General features: G+C 38.7%; 1 protein-coding gene and 1 long non-coding RNA gene across 4 annotated transcripts in view; one reads left to right on the top strand and one right to left on the bottom strand.

Annotated features, from left to right (window-relative positions):
* Positions 1 to 18,998, top strand: part of Dora (zinc finger SWIM domain-containing dorado) — a 58,669-nt gene that overhangs the window by 12,619 nt on the left and 27,052 nt on the right. The gene's annotated exons all lie outside the window — the stretch shown is intronic.
* LOC105425368 (uncharacterized) lies at positions 569 to 12,220 on the bottom strand. Of its 3 annotated transcripts, none has more exons than XR_016140439.1 (4): positions 11,503 to 12,220; positions 11,168 to 11,394; positions 5,371 to 5,591; positions 569 to 5,139 (listed from the first exon to the last, which is right to left on the bottom strand). It is a non-coding gene; the product is annotated as an uncharacterized LOC105425368 (long non-coding RNA). The 3 variants fall into 3 exon arrangements; XR_016140441.1 differs by having other exon boundaries at positions 11,297 to 11,394; positions 11,503 to 12,212; XR_016140440.1 differs by having other exon boundaries at positions 11,297 to 12,201.

Here is an 18,998-nt window from a genome sequence, read left to right as displayed (position 1 = left end):
ATTCTTACGATGTTTTGCACGCACGCGAGGGGTAGTTGTATCGATCGGACACCCGCGGTGTCGCGTTAAAGCTACCGAGTCTACGAAGCGCGTTTGTACTTCTGTTAAAGATGTGTTAAATGTTGATTCGAATAATTTATTTCGTGCTGTTTAATCATCAGATGTATAAAAGGTAACCGAATACTGTACTATTTAATGGTTAACAGAACGGCAACGGCTAAACAGAAGGAATTGCCATGAACTCGTAAATTGTACTTTATATTATTTATATTTTACAAGGTATGAAAGATATGAACATATAACAATATTTTTTTGTGCTATTATGCTAACTTTATATAATTTCTGTGTAACTTGTTCGTCGTTTCAGAACGCCATTATCAGCATTTTACACAACGCATTAGTTTCCTTAAAATAATCCCACTACCACATGGAAGGTAAACTTTTACGTATGCGCAAATTATGGTTAGCACGAAAATGCTAATCCCGAACGAGAAATTGCTGAAGTATTTATGTATGTCGCACCAATCATGTGCATATTATCGTTGCCATCGATATAACAAGCGCATTGTCTGTATATTTAATTATGAGATGTTTTTTTTATTTAAAAAAAGTACAATAAAGAACAGATTTGATATATACGACAAATATCATAAAAATGCGTGATAAAATTCAATCGAGTATTTTTATCATATAATTATAATGTAAATCAATATAGGATTACTTTCTGGAAAAACTTGGAAGTCTGAAATTTTCAGAAAATTTTATTTTACTTTTAAAAATCAGGAATATGAAATTTTATCCCAATTTAGCGAATTTTTTGCAATTTTATCTCTAAATTTAAATTTTGCATCTTTCAAAAAAAATTTTAATAATTTTGCTTTTAGAAGCAAGCTGTTAATAATCTGCCAATCATTTAAGTTGACAATTAGTACGATATATGCATCTATGTATATTGTATACATTGCAATTTTAAAAAAAAAATCTAATTTTCTTAAAGTGAGCCAAAGTATTAATATTAAATGATTTTTCTTCATGATTAGGAAATATTGAAAAGAACAAACACAATAAAATAAGTTTATTTCAAAATTATATTTAAGAATCCTTTTATTTTACTTAGAATTTTATTTGGAATTTTGAACAAAAGTATCTTCCGAGAATTCTCAAGGAAAGTTTGTACAACATTTGAATAGATTTTCTGGTATAATCTGATTTTTCAGAATAATGCTATTTTATGTTTACATTTACAAGAAACTCAACATATCTTATTGGCAACATATCTTATCTTATTAACTTAAATATATTATTTGATTTATTTTAGAAAATCAAATAGAGAATATCTAGAGAGAGAGAGAGAGAGAGAGAGAGAGAGAGAGAGAGAGAGAGAGAGAGAGAGAGAGAGAGAGACGAAGAAAAATGTGAATAATTCATGTTTAAAAATTTTTTACTTACACCGCGCGATGATACTCAGCCCTGTATCAATAAATATATATTTCTCTCTCTTTTTTCTTTTTTTCTCTCTTTCCTTTTCTCCATTTTCTCGAGAACAAATCGATGTCGGTCGGCTATCGTCGCGTCAGTGGTAGCAACAATTCGTTTGCGTGCTCACACTATGAATAAGTGATTGCTCCTTCGAACTTAAACGCGAAAAGTCTTGGCCTCTGAGTCGCGCACGTGCGCGGTTTCTCACGGTAAACAGAACTCACCGCCGTCGCGCTTCTTTCGACGAGGATGCACTCGAAGACCTGAGGCGATCGCACGCGAATCTACGCAAGAGTATACGCCCAACGTACGAGAGCGAGTTTAAATAATTTATAAAAAAATTATAACGTAGGAAATTACTCTGCGAACGAACGCTACGTTTTCACGTTTGCAAGCCCCGAAGACGAAACGTATGGCAACTCCGCGTAACAGCAGCATGGCTGTTCACCATGGGTTCTTCGCTGGCATCGGCGCCCTTCCATCCCGATGTAAATTCGTACGCGGTGGCGCTTAGGCACGCGTGAAAATGACGTCGCTTATTCACGAAGTCTCGCTGAACGCGGGACCAACTGCAATAATATGTAACTTCAGTCCAACATAGAATTTGCCTTCTCTTTCGAATGCCAAATAGTACGAGCGAAAGACTAATGAATTGCTCTGCTCTTTTTTTTCTTGATATATCAATATCAAGAAAATATGCAGATTTATATATGCGAACAATAACATTAATCTATCTGTAAAATGAAAATTGAAAATATTAATTATTTAAAAGAGATACCGATATCTTCATATTTTTATTAATTTAATAGCGAGAGTGACGAATAATTTTACAGATTATTATCTCCATGTTAACATTAGTTGTTCTTGTTCCACTAGAGGGATAGTAAAATATTTTCGTATATCACTTTAAGATAATATACATAGTATAGCGTACACAATGTAGTCGGACTAACTGCGGTTATATTGGTCTTTCATAAGTGCCTTTAGACATGTATCTCTTTGATAAAATAATCTTTCGGTTGTATAGAATATTACGAGTAACGATTGTTAAATAAATTTCATTGAGGATATGAGCTTTTGTCAATATGTCTAAAAGATTGGACATTTATAATCTTAACTCGTTTAGGCTAATTGCAACAACGACTTAGCCCAATGAAGGAATAAATTGTGGCTTATTTCTAAAAAACAGGAAGGATATAATAAAGAAAGGATATAATAAAAACATAAAAAAATATATGTACTTGCAAATGAAAATTAAATAAATCCACGGATAATTTTAATACAAGCTCGTATATACGCTTTGTTATCAATTAATAAGCTAATAATTTTATATAGTCAAAAATAATAATATGTATAACGTGATATAATTATTATTATCTAATTTATCAACTGGATAATAACTATAAAATGTATGTAAAAGATATTTTACAACAATTGCACATCTTTTAACCTACAAATTATTCAGCAAATTTTAAATCAAATTTGTTAAAATACAGTATTAATACTTTGATGAACATCTTTGTGCTTGAGCAGTGTCTGTTGATTAGCGACCAATATTGTAAAACTTCTTTCAAATTTTTGGTAAAAAAAAGTCAATTCAATATTAATCTGTCAATCTGTTAAATCAAAAAAGAGCATACAATTAATGCGGGATTAATAATAATTTAAAATATCTCAATCATAATGAGTGCGTGAATAATATAGAAGAATAAGAATATGAATGGTGTAAACGGAGCTTGGCTGAAACCGAATTCTCGTTAAGAACAGTCTGTACCCATCCCGGTCGTCTAGTTCACTTCGACTCGATGCACTAAAAATACTCACGGTAACGCTTTACGCGGCGACGCGTTAACGCGAACGGGCCTCGGAGTCAGTTGCGGCTTTGTTACAACTCGCAAGGAACTGCAGTCGCAGCGGCGACACGACGTGGCCTTCTTTACACACGCGATCAACTTTAATACCGACAAAGAGAAAAAGATCGATAAAAGATTGGCAGATATCAAATTTATCTGAGAACTATCATCTAATGTGATCATCTCTGCCAAACTTAATTTTTTAGATCAATAACATTCTTTAACGAATTTAATTTTGTTAGATTTATATTAGAACAATAATTAAAACAAAAAAATGATTTAGATGTAAAAGCTGTATAGAAAATGTAATATGAGAAATATGTGAGATTGATCTAAAAATGGATCTTAAAGATTTGCTGTACTTTTTACTTATACTTTTTTTATTTTTTTTCCCATGGTTTTATGTTTTTAATTTCCCTTTTTTTTTTTTATCAAATTTTTTTCTACTTCTAGATGAGTTTTAGAGAAACCGTAAGATTATCTTTTGATAATATTTATCAGAATCATTTCTGTATTTGAGTCTTTCTGCAAAATTCATTAATTATATATAATCGAGGATTAATATCAGAGATACTCTGTTGCGAAATGCATCCCCTGTCTCGTAAAAACGCACGGGCGCATAGGGGTGAGATCCATTCCGACCTACAACAATAGCAATGGCAACGACCGGGGCTGGGGCGGATCAACGTCGTTCGATAAGATTATAGCGCGGCCGACGGCGGCAGGGCAGCAGGTGCAGGTCGAGAACGGCAACGCAGGCCTGGTATAAATTTTAATCTCTCGAGAACGAGGTCGCTGGCCGCCTGTTCCAGGTGTTTTGCCGACGCTGAAAATAAAATGTGTTTTAACGAGCGGAAAAACGTCACGTCGCCGCTTCTGCGCGAAACGTGGTCGGTACCGACGTCCATTGTGCCTTGGTACGTTAAGTTCGCCACGTCTGCAAAGTTAGCGTTCCTCGTTTTCACAATTTCGACATAACTGACAGAACAGAATCCGATTCTTCCCCGAAAAATTTTAGGATTTCTAGTGCGCCGGTGCGGATGCTAGTCCGTATGGGAGAACAATCGCGTGACGCTAACGGCGACTCTGACTGTCTTTTGTATTTCGTCCGCCAAGCGAATGAGCAGTTTCGATGGGAAAGAGAAAAGCGCGAACACGGTGGTCGATCGAGACTGTATTTTCACGTGTGCTGGCGGCAATGTCGATACGGGATTGTGCGAACGATGCTACGAGAAGATTGGTATTGACACAGGCTGGTGGAATCTCGTAGGTTTGCCTGAGAATCCGGTCGTTTTTGACACCTCGATATTTCTTCCGAAAAAAAAATCTATGCTCAATGCAGCTTCGTACACTATTATTTCATTTTTTGTCGTTCGATCATCATTTCTATATATATATATTTTGTAAAAGATTTTACGAAAGAAAACAGCAGGTTTTAAATATAAAATATACATTCTAAAATGTACGATATAGAAACATACAACTGTGTTTAAAAACATTCTTCCTTCTCTTGTAAATTAAGTATTTTCACTGAGGGGATGTTACGGTAACTCGACGAACTCGGGGGTGCTATAACTGACACTATGATGCTCGGAATCTCCATTTGTACGAGAGATGCAACTACGTTGATTCATAAGTAATTCCTCGCGGAGGAGTGAATAGGTTTCCAAGAATCTTCCTGAATCAGCGTGTCTTCCTAAAGAACGTTTCATGGAAGTCTCCTCACGCGTGAATCACGTAACGTATTCGGATCAGCGTGTTTGCTCCGATGCAGCTAGTCATTCCGTATGCACTCATTGCATACAACCTGTTGGACAATGGAGCTAATCAAATGTGAAAATAACACATTACAATAAATAATTATATATAAGGTAAAAAGCGGTCGCGATTAATTAAATCAGCGAGAATATGAAAAGAGAATATGAAAGAGAGGAAGACGAATATGGAACATAAGTTCTCATTTTTTAAATAACAGCTTCGGATAGATTATCGTGAGATTTATAAATAGATTCCTTTGTATTTCATAATATATAATTACTTTGTGCGATGGCACTTCCCTTGAGTCGAGCGCTGTTTCTCTTTCGAGACGAATCATCGATCTACGGATGTTTTAGTTCCCACCACTCGGTCGCATGCCGATTCGGATTTCTCGTGAGTCACTGCCTCCCACATTTTCGAGCAGCTGCGGCTCAACTTCCTACCGCTGCATTTAAATTTTTACGATCCCGGTTGGGCTCTGGGCTGCGATGGGAGCACGGTCTACGATGGGAGAGCTCAATTTGAAAGAATTAATTTACGGCTTAATAAAAGGACGGCCAGCACGTGAGTCACGGCGCGAGATAAATTATTAGAGAAACGTTACAAGATTGGACAACGGAGTCGCGCGACTATGGCGACGTTGCCCCGCTCGCGTTTTATACGGCGAAAGCGGGAACAATTTCTTAAACCTTTCGAGTATGCGCGTGGGAAATTTACATTTTATTCCCGTCGTTTGCGCTCTTGGGATCGCATTACGTCATATTTTTTGTCGAAAGCAAGAAAGTAGTAAAAGTCGTTTGTGTAATATAATATGCATAATGTCATGTTACATACATTCTAATATGAAACCGGTATTATAAACAACGACGTAACTTGATTTTTCTTCTCTGGAATATGAAATTTTAATCCACCGGATCTACTTAAAAAGGAGAGAGAAAAAGGGACTGAGACTTAATCGAAATTATTAATTAAATTATTAGAATTATAATGCTCCTAGAATCATCAATATTCTCAATTTTCTCATATTCATCTTTATCTCTTTTATCTCTGTTTGATCAATGAATCGTCGTAATACAACAGGATGGTTTCTATGTGTGAGCAATTACGAGCGTCGTTGAGATCGAGAAGAAAACGGTCCATTTGGTCGGAGTTGAAAGGAAATTTGATCGTGTTCCATGCGTTTTCTTTTCGCGGAACGATTGCTATCTGTGTGAACGTGAAACTATTGTCTCCTCGTTCTTTATCAGTTCGCGACAACATGGGGGAAGCTCATATTTTTTCATCCTATTATACTAACGAACGAAAACGACGAGACTCTTTGATGCATTTAGACTGACAGATTTAGACAGACCGAAGAAAATCTCGTCGCGTATTATCGAAAATAAGATTCACTAGCTCGGGAAAATTTAATCATTTATGATCTTAATTGCGTGCTGCTCCGTGGAGAAAATTAAGACTTTTATATCGAACTTCCTTATTCAAAGTATAAGATATTAAAAAAGTAATATTTTCTTTTAATTATTATAATTCTAATTTAATTTATTATAATTCTAATCATTATAATTCTAATTTTCTTTTAATTTATTGTAATTCTACTTATCTATTTAATGGAATAAAATAAAATTTTTTTTATACTCTCATGTTTAATCTACATTTGTTTATCTAATTTTTCACGGTGTTACCAATTCCGTTGATTAATTCGCATACAAGCCGAAGAATTCTCACCGTCTCTCATTACTTTTATACTCGTCGGAATGAATTCGCGATCAATTGGCTAAGTTTGACGGAAGGCGGAGGAAACGAACTGGATCTCATTTGAAGCGGAGCTGAGCTCGTTGAGCGATGCCTGGTCTCATCACGATGTTTCCTTTCTTTCCCTCGATTTCCACCCCCCTTGCCTCACGATCGTCAAGTAGAAATCGCTTTTCGGTAACTCCTCCCACGGTAATCAGGGCGATCAGATCTCGTCGAATCAGTAATAAATATAGGAATAAGATTGTTTCCAAAAATGGCACGATATATAATTGACGATTTTTTGTTATTCCGATTGCTCCGAAATCGAGTATTCTCACATAAGGCAGTTTAAATCTTGGATGAACCATTAGTTTCAACCATCATGCGCGCACGATTCGGTGAATTTAATTTAATATAGGAAAACGGTTAATTAAGTCGGGGCGGAGAGAGAGCGGGTAATATCTCTGAATACACCATGCACACGTTCGTATATTGTCGGCGTGCGAGTTTTACGGCTCGCAAAGTTAATAAGATTGTGCAGTGCGAGCAATATCGGTACTAGTAAGCTGGATAACGGTCCCATAGAAGTAACACTCTCGTAGATACGTGGATGCTTAAATTATTCTGCCATATAGAATACCTCGCGGTATATACATGTATATATTATCGCTACCGAGGAAACGGATTAATGGGCTATTCCTGCCAGGTGCATCGTCGCGCGATTTCTCGTATTTGCACGAGAAAATCGACTCTACTTATCTCGCGAATGCACCCAACTTGAGATAGCGGACTTGGGGAAGCAATCGTTCGCGAAACGTTCGGCGCGACGGTTGGTCCGGATTTACGAAACGCTTTCTAACCGCTTTAGATCGCTCGGCGCTTTCTTTGTTTTCCCAAAGCTTACACTTCCCCTCGTAATCTCAATAATTACTACCCACGGAAGGGAAAAAAATTCATCGGTGTAAACGGAATCGGGCAAAAAGCGAGGAGACAAAGAGTCGCGAGGGGACGAAAAAGCGAATAATGTAGAAAAGTGGCAGTTGAGGGAGAAAAAAAGGAGGGGAGGGAGAGAGAGAGAGAGAGAGAGAGAGAGAGAGAGAGAGAGAGAGAGAGAGAGAGAGAGAGAATACACTCATATTGAGATGTATCCCAGTATCTGTATCCCTACACAGTAAGAGAAAGGCAGATAGAGGGAAAGAGAAGAGAAGAGAGAGAGAGAGAGAGAGAGAGAGAGAGAGAGAGAGAGGAGAGTGAGAGAGAGAGAGGAATCCGCGTCGTCATGGCGACCGTATCGATCCTCGCAGCTCGCGGAGATATGTACGAAACGATTCACAGTTAGCGAATTCTATCCTGGTGGCGTTAATACGAGTAGGCTCTGCCGGAGTTGTGCCACATCGAACGCATACTCGCGCATACTCGCGCACGATAGTTGCCCGTGAGTTAGGCGAGCGAGCGAGCGAGCGAGCGAACGGGCGTCCGGGCCCAGCCACAAATTAATTCTCGCGTCCCCGAGGCGAGTCGTCGCTCGTTCCAGTTCTCGCACTCTGGCTCTCGGAAATTCGTCCTCGGAATCCGATGCAATTCGATTTGACTTGCAACATCGTATCGTATGGAAAATCAATGTATTATTATGCTCATAGATATCGGAAACTCGTAGAATACTAATACTAAAACGGGATTTCGCGATATCAAAGTCTTCTCCCGTCCTCCTCTCGCGTCCATTTGACACGAAGTTATCGAAATCGAATTCTTATGCCGATATCGAGTACGGTTCTCGTTATCGCGTAAGAAAATAGGCGGAATCAACGGGAACATGCTCGAGGCATTCGATATACGGCGAACACTTTCATGGCTAGGCATTTCAGTGTCGTAACGAAAACAACCGCGCGATGGAACTGGAACGGAATTAAATTACATATCTTGACAGGTGCGACGGTTGATCAGGCCAATTCCTCGCCTCGACCGGCTGTTTAAGCCAAGGTTGCACTTATACTCCAGGTGCAAAACGCCTTGCTTTTCAAACTGAAAACGGTTCTTTTCTCGAGATCAGCCTTTCAATTGTCAATTCGACGGTATCGTTAAACATGTCCGTCGCATCCGTCGTCGAGTTGCGCCGAAATTTCTCGCGAAGATAGATTGTCTCGTTTCCAAGATTCATCGTCGGTGGAATGTTTGGGAAGATAGATTATTTCCCAGTTTAAGATATATGGTATTACGATGTTGCTGATGTTAATTGCTCCGAGACGAGCGCGATGTTGAAAATTAATATTATTACTGCAAACATTGTAACTGCACAAACGTCATAATGTATATGTCGTGTGAAAATGCCCCTTAAGTTTATTTAGTACGGACTAGAGGTAACGAGGTCGTTGAACTTCCGGCACTTCCGCCGTATACGATGTCACCGTCGGCACTATCGCTTGAAGAATCGTTATCTCTCCTGTCGCAGGATCTCTCTATCTAAATTGCCGATAGGGAAGATAACAACCGTGACAAAGAGCCGTTAGCGCAAAGGAGTAAACTTTCCGAGATACCAGAAAATTGATAGAAAGTGAAGATAAAAGTAAGTAAATGGTGGCACACGATCGTTAACATCTCATTTGGGAAAAATATTTCTGATTACGTCACGCCGATCGTTCTAATCGGATTTGTGTCAAATGGTTATATCGCGCGTTACAAAATTCGATTCCAGCTCGTACATTGATGACAACAATATCGACAAATCCATCATAAACAATCCATCTCAAAAACAATGATGATTTGTCCTTAATATACACGATGGATATATCGATTTTGGAGCATTAGAACTGAGGCAACTGAGGTTTTTACCTCGGCGACTTGTAATATCCAGTGCCAAACTATTTGTGCCACTACTCCATTTCTTTTCATTCACCGTCGGCTGTCCGTGCAAGGTGCGAAATTATCCTCGTCTGCCGAAGAGGAATGTTGCCGGTTCGGAGAATGCCTCCTTCCAGTTTGACTAGTCGCACTCAGCACTACAAAGGGCTCTCAGCGACAGACGGTGGATGACCTGCGCCAGCCGATCCGGTGTTTTCACAAACGCCAACACGTACACGTGTGCAAAACGTGATCCGACCACACGGTCCATTTAAAGATCACCACCTCAGCGGGAAGTGAAAAAAAAATGACACTCCTGTTGTGCACCTAACGGCGTCTTTGCGTCACATGGCCCAAGCGAGATCCAAAGAGATCATTGGTCCTAACCGACACTGCACGATATCGTCCAAGCAAACTTTTCCATCCGTGTTGTTCCGCTTCCAGAGATACTCGTCGCGAATAAAGTTACGATATTTTCGCATTCGATTTAAGTTAAGAAAGAGCATCCATGTTATATCACAGCGATGTCACTTCGAAATTAAGCAAGATAAATATTTATTCGATCTGATTCCTTTATGAATATCGTCTCGTTTTTATGTCGGTGGAAATTTAGTTTTTAACGATCGTTGCACAGACGTGAAGTAGACGCGTCTTTTAATCTTACGTCGGGTACACCGAAGTTCTTTGATTTCTCGCTTTTGGATCTTGAAAAGGATCTTAAACAAGCGTAAAAGTGTGACATTTTTTCCCGTTTGATAGCTGTACCGAGCTGTACTCAACTCTGAAAGAGCTCAATTTTAAATGCTTCGGCGAAGAAGGAGAGATCGTCACGCAGACGTGCAAAAATCAACGCGTTAATTCGCATCTTTTTTCAAGTTGAAGAGAAGTTCGGGAAAAGAATGAATTGCTCGTTTAGCAATTGATTTTAAAAAACTTTTTCTGACGCTCAGATTCATTTGTGTTATAATTATCCGAGATATTCAATTAATAATCTAATTAACCGCGTATTGGCATAACTACAATATGTATTGTAGTCGATACGTGATTACAATCGATATTATATATGAGTTTCGATAAACTCGCGCAATTTACCAGAGCGTTTGAGACAAAGGCTCTTTCGCTCGCCGATAGACTTCGCAAGATTTTATTTCTAGATTATCTGGATAGGTAATTCCGCCGGAAATGGCGGCCACTTTTCGCGCAGGGCCGTTATCCAGATTGGCTCGCGTGTGAGCACTTCATATTTAAAGATCCGTTCGTTTTCCATTCGAAAGGCACGAATTCCGCGTATCTCGTCGCGTTTGCATCTTCTTATATAAGAACGGTGTTGGAAATTTTTTTTATTCGGAAATCCGTTACTCCGATATGACGCACGTAGAGAAATCGGACGCTAATTTTGCACATCGCCCTCGAGAAAAATTGACGTTTTTATATTCGGTTCCCGCGGACACAGACCGATTTGCCTCAATTCCGACAATACCGGCGATTTCGTATACGAAAGTTACCTCTTCCGCGTCTTCATTTCGCGGCGCCGTAAACTTTTGTTCTCATTGCGAGAACAGAGTCGAGTTTCTCCGTGCGGTTGGCTGTTTGTCGAGAGACAACACTTCCTGTTGACACGTGACTGCACGTACCTTCGGCAACACAATTGCCGAGCGTCGTGGCGCATCGCGGCTCGGACGAGAGTTATCAATTCACGTCAGCCAGACTCCGGATTCTGGGATACTTTTGTCTGAAAAAAGAAGCACGTTCTTCGATGAAAAGGGAACATTGCTAGGTAATCCTAGATGTTCGTATTTTCCCTCGATTTTTCATCGGACACACGCAAACGCGGCTTTACACAAAGACACAGGAAATACGTGCGAGCAAACCCGAAAACATGCAGCGTTGTTTGCGATCGCGCAGCTTGGCCACTTGCTGCTGGCCACGTGCGAGGTGTAATTAAAATGAGGAATTTTGCGCATAAACTGCGCGTACGCGTATGTCACGTTCCGCTCAAACGGGTCTGCACTTGCAAAACACAACGGTGGTTCCAATTACGCGTTTAGCTGCGTAATTAGAATCGAACGCTGGAAAGAATTGCTGAAGTATATATCAAAAGTCAGCGATATCGCTGTGATAATGTCAAAAAGATATTTAGTAATTATTGTCCAATGTATTATTTGAATAAGTTTTGATAAGTAACTCATATTTTCTCAATAACGGAAAGACACTTTGAGAAAATTCGTATTTATAACGTTTTTTTAATGGGGAAATCATCGGATACATTATTTGAGAGATTTAGCGGAGCAAAATGACGAAAAAAGATTGGTAGGTTGGCCAAAGGAGATTAGGTGAAGAAAGTGGAGATGAGGGAAAAAGACTCTGTCAGCATTCCATCTCTCCTCTTTCCTTTCCTTTCTGTCAAACCGAAATGAAGCATCCAGCGTTTCCGATTTCAAGCAATTTTACACTTGGTGTTTCGAGAGACGCCGAAAAAATATTTTATCTATTATTTAATATACAGAAGTCAAATATAGTAATTCTGTATTTAGAGGTATTATCACATCAATTTTAATTTTTTTATGCTGTTAAAATTTATTTTTTTTTTTTAAATTAATGAATAATTGCATTTATATTAAAAGTACATAAAAGTACATAAAAGTACATAAAAAGTACATAAATAGTACATTCTAAGAACCAAAATTTTTATGATCTAATTTTTCTCAAAGTTTCTACAAAATATTTAAAACATTTCCCAAATACAGATCGTAAATTTGACTCAAATTTTTGAAGACATTTCCAATTCATTCAAGAATGCGGTGAAAGTACATATTTGCAACGTCATCTTTATTTATACAAACTCCTTTTGACACGAAAGAAACGATCAGTTATATTCACGAAAGTTTCACGCAGGAATTTTATAAATGGTCTGTGATATCGTTAAAAATTTCGCGTTTTTATTAAAAACTAACTCCGTAACATGCATGTAATAAAATCATCTTTTCAAATTCAATGGATTTTAGTTTATAGAATTTTTATTTATACAACAAAACGCCTCTGAAATGCTATATTGTAATAGATATCTGACCGTAATATAAGTTGTGCTAAAATTCGAAATCTTTTTTCGATATCCTACTTTTCCGACAACTGTCAGCCACCTGTAACTACTTACGCATTATCGGCTTCTAAAGTCGATCGGAAGCATCTTTAAGCTTCTTTGGAAGAATCAAATGGATGCATTTATGGATGCCTTTGACCCTGTGCCATCCTCGTCCTTCGACATGACATAATATAGGATATCCTTGTCGGGATTAATGACCTGTAAACACATACATTTTTGGTGTCAACGAACTCTCAAACTGACCGTTTCTCTGAAAATAATTCAAGACAGTGATTAAGTAGAAAAATATTTGTATCATTCGTAATTTGTATGCACAAAAATATTAATGAATAAATTTCCACATTTTAATGCAATATAATTTTTTATTCTATAACAAAGAAAATTTTTAGAACATTTTTTTGAGAAACAATTATTTTTTTGAAGACATTTATATGACAATATAAAATTTCTATATTTTTTTATGCAATATAATATGCAATATTTTTTATTCCATAACAAAGAAAATTTTTAGAACTTTTTTTGAGAAACAATTATTTTTTGGAGACATTTTATGTGACAAGATAAATATAAAAAATTTTTTTAGTTATATTTCCATTAAGAGAAAATCAAAATTTTATAGTCCTGAATTATTTGAAATAATTGAAGCATGATATATATTCACAATTAACATCGATTCTTAATTATATTTTTATAGTATAGTATAATAATTAGATGGCTAACGTTCACTCGAATGAGTTCAGCAATGTATCTTCGATCCGTATCCACCCGAGACTCGTTTTGCTGATAATAGCGAGATTCCCCTGACGAAGACAAATGCCAAGTAATGGTAATAATGCATCGTGTTTTGTCCACCTCGAGTATCTCTGGTACGCGTATCTCGGGCATATACATTATGACAAGCCATATTTCATATCCGTGGCTATAGTCGCCAAGAGAATCGTCCATTCCGTCGCAGGGTGTGCACATGCTTTTGTTTCGTGAATTTCGATCCCATACCTACGACGATCCTAGATTCTTTTACGATCGTACGATTTTTACGATGTTCGACGAAAACATTTTATTCAACGAAAACATTTCAGAAACAGAATATCTCTGTGTCGATTTATCTCGGTGAAATAATATCTCGTATCGATAATGTGCTCCGGACGAAATTGGCTTAATAGTTAATCATTGCCATTGAGAGATTTGCATACATTGGTAAGAGGCTTTTGTGCGGATACGTAATGACCTAAATGCATAGGAGCCGACGCGGGGCGATCACGGCGACGGGGATGAGAGGCATCGCATTGATGTAAGAAGATTAATGAAATCGGTTCTTCTCGAGGCGGAGCGAGAGACGCAGGATCTCGGTACGATATGATTTTACGGGAGCTCTTTGCATGCGAATGCCGGCATTGTGCGGCTTGATTAATGCGACAGATATGATCGATAAGTTTCGCAATCACTGTGGGTGGGTAGCTTCTGGAGGTAGTGTTCGGCTTTTTAAAATTGACGAAGCCGGCGGTGGCGTTTTCTTAATTAAATTTCAATTGACTTGACCGTTCCCGTTTTTACGCCAAGAAGTCTCTCGAACGTACGATGCGTGAAATAATTAAGAAAGTAATGAAGTTCTCTTCTCCCGATCAATCTCTTCTTGTAAAAATCACCAGCGAGATGATTTTTGGCGGATGCGTTGCAGCGTTCGTCCCGTCGTTTTTACGCACCGCTCATCAGGATGACGACTCAACGACTGGGGGGATCTTCACGCAGAATTAAATCGGTTAAGAATACAGAATAGCCTTACGGCAACGTGACGTATCGCATTACGGCAAAATGGCTCTTTGTCCTCGTTTTCGCGCGACGAGGGTGGGCGACCTCTTTCAGGGTGCAACAGCAGAAAGGGATTCTGAAATATGAGCAGGAGCTGCGCCAGAAAGGTCCTGTATACACACATATTCGATCCTTCGCTGCAACACAAGCGCCGCACGTAGCGCTCGATTATACATCGTTCTTCCTTCTTATTCGTCCTTTTTATTTCGACTATAGTCACCACGGTCGACTTTGACATTTTAATAGACGAGTCGAAATATTTTAGGTGAAATCGAGCGTAAAATCAGTAGTAATTATAAAGCAATGAAGAATTGTTTTTACGTAACGAAGATATAATTATCAGACTTAATCTTTAGTTTGATTTTATTTAAATAGAGCTGAATGTAAATGCCTTTCAAGGCTAAGAAAAGCATTTTAATTCTTCACTTACGAACTCGCGTATGAATATGTATGTTTGATTTGATTGGAATTGAGAGAACGATCGATTAATCCAAAAGTTCATGTCATCGTGTTAACGAAATTTGCTTTACCTGCAAAATGGCCATTGACCCTTCCAGTCGAACACTTCGAAAATCAATTTTATCGACAACAGCTATTCGCCTTGCTTTTCAAAACGGCCCCATTTTATTTCCATAATGCTCGGTGAATCCACCTCCATTCCGGAAGAGCCATCTCGCTCGACCGCAAATTCAATACCGCCGTCACCGAAGCTTCGATAAAAATCGACGAGAACATTCCGGCCGATGTTGAGGATGGAGTTCGTCGCCAGGGTGATATTATGCTCAACTGCGGGAAGCTGCCGCTTCCCTGCCGGAAGGACTTTCATCGAGACAATCCGTGAAAAATCTCAAAGGGTGTGAGACATCCTGCGAAAAAAAAGATTTATTTCATTTATTTGGGGTTTTATATTTGGGGATTTATTTTGTTTGGGGTTCGAAGACCCTGTAGAAAATATATTTTTCGGTTTCATCGATAATTATATTATCGGTAGTTTAATTGATCAAGAATTATTCCATGCATTTTCAAGAGCAATATTTTTATCATAACTTTATTTTTTTATTACAACTTTACATTGTAAAATGTTATAAATTCAGGGGATGTACGTACATCGAGTAAAAGTTTTTCGGAAATTTTTCTCCTTTTCTTTTTTGATCTCTTTTCCGAAACGAAACGCTCTGTGGTCGACGTAGATTTATGAGTAAAGTATATCGAGGGAAGATCTGTTTTCTTCCGCTTTTCTTTCCCTCTCGATTCTCAGCGCGATCGAATCAATGCGAAACGTCGGACCACTCGATGAACTTAAATTAACTCAAAATCGCAGCTATTTCCGATAAATTTGACCTATTTTTCGAGTCTGAAAGCATCACGGTTCACCGGACTCTCTGGTATTGGGAAAACGGGAGAAATAATGATGTAAAAAAAAATTGATTTTTATAAAAATCATCTCTCTAGAATGAAACTATCCAATTTTCTACGAGATCTTTCATTAACGAGCGATGAAACCTTTCGCGTATCGGTTAACGCGACTTCATCGACGGCCTTAATACGATATGCAGCGCCGCAGCAGATAGAAGTTTTGGTATGCGATGAACGTCGTTCGTGTATATTATCTGCGGCAGACAGTTCTCACGCGGCACGGAGAGAGCGGAAGAGGAATAAACAATTTTTATGGGGTGAAGATAAAAATTGAAATCTCTCTCACGGGTGCTCCTTTTCATCGTCCCCGCGCCGCTTTTCTAGCTACCGTGGAATATCGATCGTCGAGGTCGATGCACCGACGGTTGCGCTACGCGAAATTCATTTTCAGAGGTCCCCCGAGGGAGGCGTGGAAATTCACGACTGAAAGTAACGGGGTAGAGCAAAAATGTCAATCGCGATTGCGAGAAGTAAAAAGAGCCTTTGTCGCTTCGGCATATCGCGTCGATACGTTGAAAGGCAACGGCGATATCCAGCGTCTGTCGACACGCGTTTCGTTTCGATTCGCCTTCCTTCCGCACTTTATCCTGGACGAGGACGGGAGGATACCGAATAACTATCATATACGTAGATATACGCACAAATTTGCATACAAATATTTATTTTAGTGTCAGATTGCCATATTTTCTCCCGCCACATCCGCTATACGTACGCGCTTTTATTTAAAACACGTTACACAGGCGGTCTACATTATGTGATGAACAATTCATTACCATCGTCCGATCGTCCGGCGTTTAATTGGTAATTACTGGAAGATCCGATCATTATGCTGCAAGAACAACGTTAAATCGCTTTAAATATCGTTTTTAATTAAGCTACTTGATGCTTTCTGAAATTCCTGGCATTTGTAAGGTATTTCATTAACGTCGCTCGAGGGCGAGAGGACTCCCGAGTAGAGTCGAGCAAGGTTTGTTTCCTATAAGGATCCTTTGTAATAATAGTCCATGCACGATATCGTCATCCACGAAGAACGTAAAAGCTCTTGTTCCTAGGGGCGGGAAATATCACAAGAAATATCAATCCCTTTGAAAACGGAAGCAATTGCATTACGCAATGCGTCGAGGTAATCGGATTTATAGCTACACGTATCTTTCCACTAATTTATCTTCCAGTGCGCTGTTCAAACATTATTTTATCTAAAGAAAAAAATTGCTTAATCTAATCTGTGCTGATAATTCTATGCCGTATAGACGAATAAAATTTGTATCGGACTAAACTTTGAGCAAAATATCGCATCGGTTTTTCCATGTTTAAAAAAAATGAAATTATAAATTATAAAATAAAATAGATTGCTCCTGACGTGTGTGCGGCACGTCGATGAAATTACACGGTACTTTGTTTTAAATATTATTTTAAAACAATCTTTTAAAACAACGTTTCTTAACACGACCGCCTTCTACCGTACAATTGCGCGTATCAAAGTTTTGGCTTTTTATGGGAAGCAGCTTTTGTGATATATTTCGCGAGAGAACTCTGTACGAAGAGAGAGAGAGAGAAAGAGAGATAGAAGACTCACGTATCGCCGACTGGGAAAACCTCACGAGGAAGCATTGTAAGCTAGGAAACAAAGCATGAGAGCACCGTTATTTTAGATGGAAATTAACGGCACGGTGCGCGACTACCGATTTCATCCGTACGTTTCCACGGGAAATAGTGCGTAAAAACGCACCATAGAGCTGCAGTATTATAAATATTGAATCATATTGTAAATTTTAGAGAGAAAGAGAGAATCATTTTCCTCTTATTTTCCTCTTATTTTAAATGTGCAACACTTAATGCCGGGAATTCTTTTTTAATGTAATAAAACTGCATTGTTTTCTCCAGCTGTTTTCATAACTCGGTAACTTTTAACTAACACACATCTAGATAAAAAGCATGTTAATGTTGCACGGGAATTTTCTCTCTCTCTCTCTCTCTCTCTCTCTCTCTTTCTGGCGCTTAGAGGATAAAAGAGGATATTTCCTAGAAGTCGGTGACACCTCGTGTGTGCAGCTCGTCAGCTTGCGCTATCTCATGCGATTTGTAAACACAGCTCGAGACGAAGTCTTGCGAAAAGCATAAAACGCGATGCAGATCGGCCCGTGCCGAGTTTAACATGCTCCGCTAAACGTGCGTCCGCTGAATAATGCACGGCTCTTTTATTCCCGTAAGCGACGTTCTCCAAGCGAGAGCGACTCGCGGGGGCGTAGCTCGTGGGCGCGGCATGTTTTATCGCTCACCATTGCTATGAAAAAGGCCGGTGTGTTCCGACAAATCCTGGTCACGCGAATGGATAAATCTTTTTTGATGTCGGCCGCGCGACATTGGAAAGAATTCGCCTTAACGCGTCGTTTTCCGGAAGACTTGCTTTCAAAAGGAATCGCCGAAAATGCTGTAAGATAATCCGTCATGGAGTCACACTCGAAGGCAGATATTTTTTAACAAAAAAAATGAACACATTTATTTTTCCAAGCAGTGTTAGAGATTAACAAGTAATTTTTTTTATATTAAGTATAAATTTTGTGTTTGCAAAAAAAAAATTCTCAAGTTCATTTTGCTTAGTCTTGACTAACGTATATATAAATTATGACATATCGAAGATAAAAATAAAAAACCAAAGCATCAAAAAATGGGCCTTGTCGCCGAAAGAATAAAAACGCGAGGGATGAGAACACTCGCGCGCGTCATGAAAATGAGCGAGAACAAGGAGGCATTACGCAAATGAGGAGAGCACAGATGGAAACAGGGAAAGCCCGGGCTCTCGTTGGGAAAACAACGGTTAATGCCCGCGGTTGTAATCGGAAAAGTGTCTCCTCTTTCTGCCGTGGAATTTGAAAAAAGGATTAAAGTCAGAATAAAATGAGAATGGTAATGCGTGTTAACTCTCAGGGCACTTAGATGTCTCCTGAACAGTAAATGTAAATGTATATTTGACGTTTCTGTCCGATTATTATTTTCATTATTGAGAC

Source organism: Pogonomyrmex barbatus, unplaced genomic scaffold (assembly GCF_055798465.1).
Source record: "Pogonomyrmex barbatus isolate J1 unplaced genomic scaffold, ASM5579846v1 scaffold5, whole genome shotgun sequence".
Lineage (NCBI taxonomy): Eukaryota > Metazoa > Arthropoda > Insecta > Hymenoptera > Formicidae > Pogonomyrmex > Pogonomyrmex barbatus.
Note: the sequence above shows the minus strand (reverse complement) of the source record. Positions and strands in the feature narration are given on the sequence as shown.